This window comes from Cyprinus carpio, chromosome B1, assembly GCF_018340385.1.
Source record: "Cyprinus carpio isolate SPL01 chromosome B1, ASM1834038v1, whole genome shotgun sequence".
Lineage (NCBI taxonomy): Eukaryota > Metazoa > Chordata > Actinopteri > Cypriniformes > Cyprinidae > Cyprinus > Cyprinus carpio.
In genome coordinates this window covers 40,085,873-40,092,740 of record NC_056597.1, presented here as the reverse complement: position 1 = coordinate 40,092,740, position 6,868 = coordinate 40,085,873, and the positions used below count along the sequence as shown (strand labels likewise).

Below are 6,868 nucleotides of genomic sequence, written 5' to 3'. Positions count from 1 at the left end.
AGTGATGGAGGTCTGTATATTCCCATTCAAGCTTGTAAAATTTAATGTGTAGGACAGGTGTTATGATTGTTGGGTTGGTGTTAGCTATTGTTAGGTAAGATAAATTAAATGATCATTAATTTTACTTAACCGTTATTTTGTACTGTTCTAGTACTCTCTCCATTATCATGAATTAAACCTGTTGATTATTATATTATATTATATTGCTTATTATATATATTATATTATATTCTATTCTATTATATTATTATATTTTATTATATTCTATTATATTATATTATATATATATATTATATCAGGATTCTTTATAAAACATGTGGCAGTTCATGTTTTTTAATCAGCTAGGTTATATAATATAAAATTATATTTTGTTTTATTAAATATTTTAATAAATTTCATAATTTAATGCAATTTTATATTAAATTTTCAGGATTTCCTAAACACTGATGGACATTATTGTATCAGGTAATGTCAGTGATACATGGAAAAACTCAACACGAGCAACAAAACGAGGAGACATAGCATTAAACTTCTGAAGCGCAATAGAGCCGCCGTGGCGTCTCATAGATGAGTTTGATGGTTGTGAAACATCATTCAGCTGAATAGACTACAATTAAAACTCAGTGGCTTTAACATCAGCACTGCTTAAATCAACAGCGGAGATTGTGATACAAGTTCCTCTACAGAGACTACCATAACCATCATAATCTTCTGGCGCTCTTGACAAAGTCCTACCTTCTCAAGGTACTAATGACGGCAGGAAATCAAATGTGTTATCAATGGAGATGTGGTTGTTGTTAAGGTGTAAAACTCTTAACAACATTTCTTTGCATTTTGACATTACTGGTCAGTCTTTGGGAGGAAATCCTCAGTGTGTCTTTTTGGAACTTCATTCTCAGCATGGGATTCCACTGGATGTGAAGTAAGCGAACAGCACTGGTAACCTTACGTATGAATGTAACCACACAACCTCTTTTCAATCCTAATGTCACCATTTTCCATTGATCACCAAGCCTTAGATATTATAACTTACATTGGCGTAGCTATTTCTATGGCCAGCTTGATTATATGTCTGATTATTGAGACTATCATATGGAAGTCAGTAAGAAGAAATGACACATCCTACATGCGACATGTCTCCATAGTCAACATTGCCGTGTCCCTGCTGATAGCAAACATCTGTTTTATCATTGGAGCTGCGATCGCAGAACAAGAGCAGTCACCCTCACCGGCTCATTGCAGTCCAGTGGTTTTCTTCATGCACTTTTTTTACTTGGCTCTTTTCTTCTGGATGTTATTGTCAGCGCTGTTGCTCTTTTACCGTACAGTCATGGTCTTGTCTCAAATGTCAAGGACCAAAATGATGGTCATTGCCTTCATAGTCGGTTATGGTGCACCTTTGCTCATAGCAGTCATTACTGTTGCCTCAACAGCTGGACCTCAAAATTATATTTCTAAAAGCAATGCATGCTGGCTGAGCTGAGGTATGAATCAAAGGCCCTGCCACAGGATTTCAATGATTCCAGCTTTTCACTATTGTAACCACCATAAACCTTGTAGTTTTGATGGTGGTCCTGTACAAGATGTTGAGGTGGGTTGGTGCTACAACTCAACCAGATGAAACATGCCCTGGTGGTCATTGCCAGATGTGTGGCCTTTGACTCCTATCGGTCTAACATAGGTTGGAATTGGAACCATGGTGTCACGTGACTTTGGTATTCATGTGGTGTTTGCACTCCTCAATTCACTGCAGGTTACTACTTTGTAATGTCCATTTTAAAGCAGGGTACATTTTGTGCATGTATTCAAATGTGAGAAATCCACTATTAATGCACATTAAATTATTAAAACAATAATTTTTTTTGTTATTGTATTTTAAAATTGAACCATATTGCAACTGATTTTTCAGCATGTGTATTTGTATACTTCCTTCTATTAGGGATTCTTTATTTTGGGTGTTTGGAACACTTCTAGACAGTAAGGTATGAGTTTACTTCTATTGCACAGAGCTTTGTAATCTTAAATTTAACTGAGATAGAGTCATCTGCCATTATGTTATATATAAACCATACATTACAAATTTGACAGGGAATATAATATCAACCAGGTGGAAGTTCATTTGGAATTTAACTTGACTGGTTATCCACCTGGCAATGCAGTGAATACCCACCAAATATGGAAAATAAATATTGTTTTGAGTTGAAAGTATTTAACAATTTTATCTAGCCAAGAAAAAACAAATAGACCACTACAGTACAATCAACCTAGCAGCAATACAGGCATAACAACATTACCACAGTAATTAGACTACCAAAGGTTACCAAAAACCATTTAGTACAATCAATAGCATGAGATAATGTCAGCTGTGTTTATGAGGGATAAGATCGAAACTTTGAATCGAGGTATGCAGATTATTGATAAAGGACATGAAAGTGGGAACAGGTTCATGAACAACAGCGAATATTAGGAAGTACTCTTGACCACTGGAGTGCAATGACATAATAGAATCAAGTAATTTTCAGAGAGATGTGTAATAAGCAAACATTTAAGATCCTTTCAGGGAATTTCACAGAAGTTAACGGTCTGATTACTGGGTTGGTGAGGCACTACCAGGAGAAAACAGTTGCTACAGAAACTCAGTTCCAGTGGTACCAAGGTAAATGTCATTCTATATTTTATACTTATATGAACTCTTCTACTAATGTTCCAGATTTTACCCCCCTGCTTAAATATTTTTTACATTGAGACTGTGATGTATTTTGACTGATGTCTCCTACAGACCACCAGTGCTGGATCATCATCCATCTGGACTACTTAGCAACAACACCTACCAAAGGGACGGAGGCTAATAAGTAGATGACATATCTGAAGCTAATATTTGAGATGTATTTTCAGTTAGATTATCTCTAATGTTGTTTACACAGTATTTCTTATTGGAATAAATGTGACTGCTAAATGGTTAATGTTAATACGGTAGACAGTTCGGTGAGTAACATGCAACTAACTTTTTCAGATGTGTACCATGTATCGAAACCAACCTTTCCTCAGCAGTTACATCTTCAGACAGCTCCAGTGGCTCATGCAGCTGTGAACACTTAAAAAGCAAAAATTGACTCTGTTACTATGACAAGCTACATTATAGCTCTTTTACTGTACAGCCTCCAGTAAAATAGTAAGATATTGTAAATTAGAATCATTTAAGGGCATGGTGAGTGTAGGGGCTTTTTATACTCAACTTGTTTAAAAAGATTCTTTATTTTAATAATAATTTAGAGTTGGAGTAGTAGCCCTCCAATATTATTTTTAAACAGTAGTATAGTCTGTACTGCGACATTTCTATATGTGCTGACGGGTAAGCTATTTTAAAGGTTTAATTTTATACAAAAACATTACAAGAGATCTTTCTGCAGGCTTTCTGTTGTGCCATCCATTTGTATACCATCATTTGACCATTTCTAGAAAGAATAGGCCCTGGTTGGTTAGTTTCACAGAACTATCTTTGCAATGACAAATGCATTTCATTCATCAACATATCAACATTTGCACTGGGTTCTTATCATTGATATATTATTATTTTAACATTATACATGAATTATATGTTAGTATATACATACTAATACATCAGTCAGAGTTAAAAATTTCAAGCTGTGGAAAAAAATTCTCCTGTATGTGTTCTTGTTTTATATAACATGATACAGTAGTTCAACAATGTATGATAAGCAGGGTGTTGTATATCTGGATGATTGCAAATGTGTTTTACACAAAAGACATCAGTACCTGTAAAAATCAATAGTTTACCTTACTTGAATATAATTAGTTATCTTTGTAGTTGTTATACTTACTAGATTTTATTAAATTTGTAATTTCAAGGCAAGTAAAACAATTTACTTATTGTGCTTTGGTGATGCCTATTCAGAAGTAGCCTACAGAACCAATGACATTAATATTTTTACCAGTGAGGAGCGGCAGTGCACTAATATGTTGCTAATGTGCAACAAATCAACAGAGAAGAAGAAGAAATAGAGTTTTTGAGACGGGGCAATTCTTAATAGACTTTTCCTCGTTTCCTCCCACATCTGCAGTTCTCTTTCTCTAGTTGCATTCGCACGACAAGGAGTCATCTTAGATGTTGCATTGTCAATACATTTAGAAAAAATCTGAGAGAGCATCGCAAAACTGACAATAAATTGATGTTGATTTTTCCAAAAAAAACGTTTTTGTTTAACTCACCATTATAGTGATTAGTGCTCTCTTTGGTTGTACAGAACTTCATTTATATCATTGTAATTCTCTTTATATTGATGCAACAGTATTTGTCAAATCATAGTTATTTGGTTTTCAAGGAAAGAAAGTAATAAATGTGTTAGTTTTGAAGGTAACACTCCTTCTAATTAAATCATTAGCTATTGTATGTTTCATGTTGATTAACAATTTTTTTACAATTTTGTTGTTTCCGCAAGCTTACCATATGGAATCTTTATTTAGGCTGATATAATCTTTTTAGTATTTGTGTCCAATCTTTACTCCCCACAATATCATGCTCATGGTACACAAAAGTGCAGACTTCAACATTCATACACAAACACAAAAAACAATAGAAGTAACAATTCAATTTTATTTATTTTATTAGTGTAACAATAACCATTTATTTTCTCTTTTGGTTGTACTACTATGACACAAGACAACAAAATTGACAAAAAAAAAACTGTCAAATAAAAAACAATTAAATAAATCAGTTTACATAATTTATTCATACCGCAAAATGCACTCATGAGTTAGTAATTCTGAGTAGCTATACTAAATCGAGTAAACCTAAAATGGCCCCCTAAAGAAGTTCTTTTTTTTAGTTACTAGAACTGTAGTGTAAGTGAACTATACTAACTAAGCATTTGTCAGTACAACATACTATGCCTATTTCATTTTACTAGATCTTTACGTGTCGGTGTATTTCCTGAAATTTCTATTAATGTGAACACTAATAAAGTTAACACAACTAATTATTTTTAGTCAACAGTACTTAATTATGCCAAGTTTTCTGTACAAACTGTTTATGTTATACAAACTTAAAACAACACTACTTAGAAATTTTAAGACAATGGGTTTCCTTAATTTTTTTTAAGTCAGCTTAATACATTACAATGTACATTATATATTTCACACTTTATGGGAGAAGGCTAATATATTAAAGAAATTTTATAATCAATTTCCAGGATTTCTAAAAACAGTGGACAATATTGTATCAGGTAATGTGTCAGTGATGGAACAAACTGAGCAACAATACCAGCATTTAAACTTCTGAGCACTATTGAGGGATATAAGTGACTGTCACCAATGGAGAGTTTGATATTTATGAAACATCCATTCAGCTGAAAAAGAACTAGAGTAAAAACTCATTCGCTTTAACATCAGCTGCCAAACTCATAACGAGATGGTAGGCCACCACAAGTTCCTCTAGAGACTACCATAACCATCATAATCTTCACAACTCTTGACAAAGTCCTACCTTCTCAAAGGTACTAATGACTAGCAGGAAATCAGATAATGGCATCAATGAAGGCGTGGATTGTGGGTTAATGAAAGTATATCTTCTTTTACATTTGACGTACCTAGTCAGTCTTTGGGGAAATCCTCCAGTGTGTCTTTGTATCTTCAATCTCGATGTATGGGATTCAACTGGCTGTGAAATAAAGCAGAACAAAACTGGTAACCTTAACGTGAATGTACTGTAACCACACAACCTCTTTTTCAATCCTAATGTCACCATTTCACATTGATCCTGATTATTGCATAGCCTTAGCCTATATAATTTACATTGGAGCTATTTTGATGGCCAGCTTGATTATATGCCTGATTATTGAGACTATCGTATGGAAGTCAGTGAGAAGAAATGACACATGCTTCATGCGACATGTCTCCATAGTCAACACTGCCGTGTCCCCGCTGATCACAAACATCTGTTTTATCATTGGAGCTGCAATCGCAGAACAAGAGCAGCCAGCCTCAGTGGGTCATTGCAGTCCAGCGTTTTTTTTTTTTTTCATGTACTTCTTTTACTTGGCTCTTTTCTTCTGGATGTTAATGTCAGCGCTGTTGCTCTTTTACTGTACAGTTATGGTCTTATCTCAAATGTCAAGGGCCAAAATGATGGTCATTGCCTTCATAGTCGGTCACGGTGCACCATTGCTGGTAGTGGTCATCACTGTTGCATCAACAGCTGGACCTCAAAATTATATTTCCAAAAGAAATGCATGCTGGCTGAACTGGAATGAAACAAAGGCCCTGCTGGCATTTGTGATTCAAGCTTTCACTATTGTAGCCATAAACCTTGTAGTTTTGATTGTGGTTCTGTACAAGATGATGAGGAGAGGAGTTGGTGCCGAAACTCAACCAGATGAGAAACATGCCCTGGTGGTCATTGCCAGATGTGTGGCCATTTTGACTCCTAATCTTGTCTACAGAGACGGATTTGGATGGGACCATGGTGTCATGTGACTTGGTATTCCTGTGTGTGTTTGCACTCCTCAAGTCATTGCAGTACGAGTTAATAATTTATAGGAGTTTTATAGTTAAATAATTTTATAGCGTAAGGATTAAATTTCTCAATTGCAATTTTATCCAGAACATCTACTTTAATGCTGTACATTGAATTTATTCCAAAATTCCATGGTCTTATGATTTCATGTATTGTAACACACTTCCTTTATTAGGATTCTTTTATTTTGGTGTTCGGAACACTTTTAGGACAGCAAGGTATGATTTACTTCGTTGCTTTGTAAAGTGCAATTTACCATCTAATAATATCTGGCATTACAGACATATTTCTGCAGTCTGCCCTTTAAACCATACATTTCCATAGTTCACAGCATCC

The 6,868-nt window shown here is 34.7% G+C and overlaps 2 pseudogenes; both read left to right on the top strand.

Annotated features, from left to right (window-relative positions):
• Positions 1-779: 779 nt before the first annotated feature.
• Positions 780-2,856, top strand: LOC122135821 (annotated as a pseudogene).
• Positions 2,857-5,519: 2,663 nt separating this feature from the next.
• LOC122135820 lies at positions 5,520-6,492 on the top strand (annotated as a pseudogene).
• The last annotated feature ends 376 nt before the right edge of the window (positions 6,493-6,868 follow it).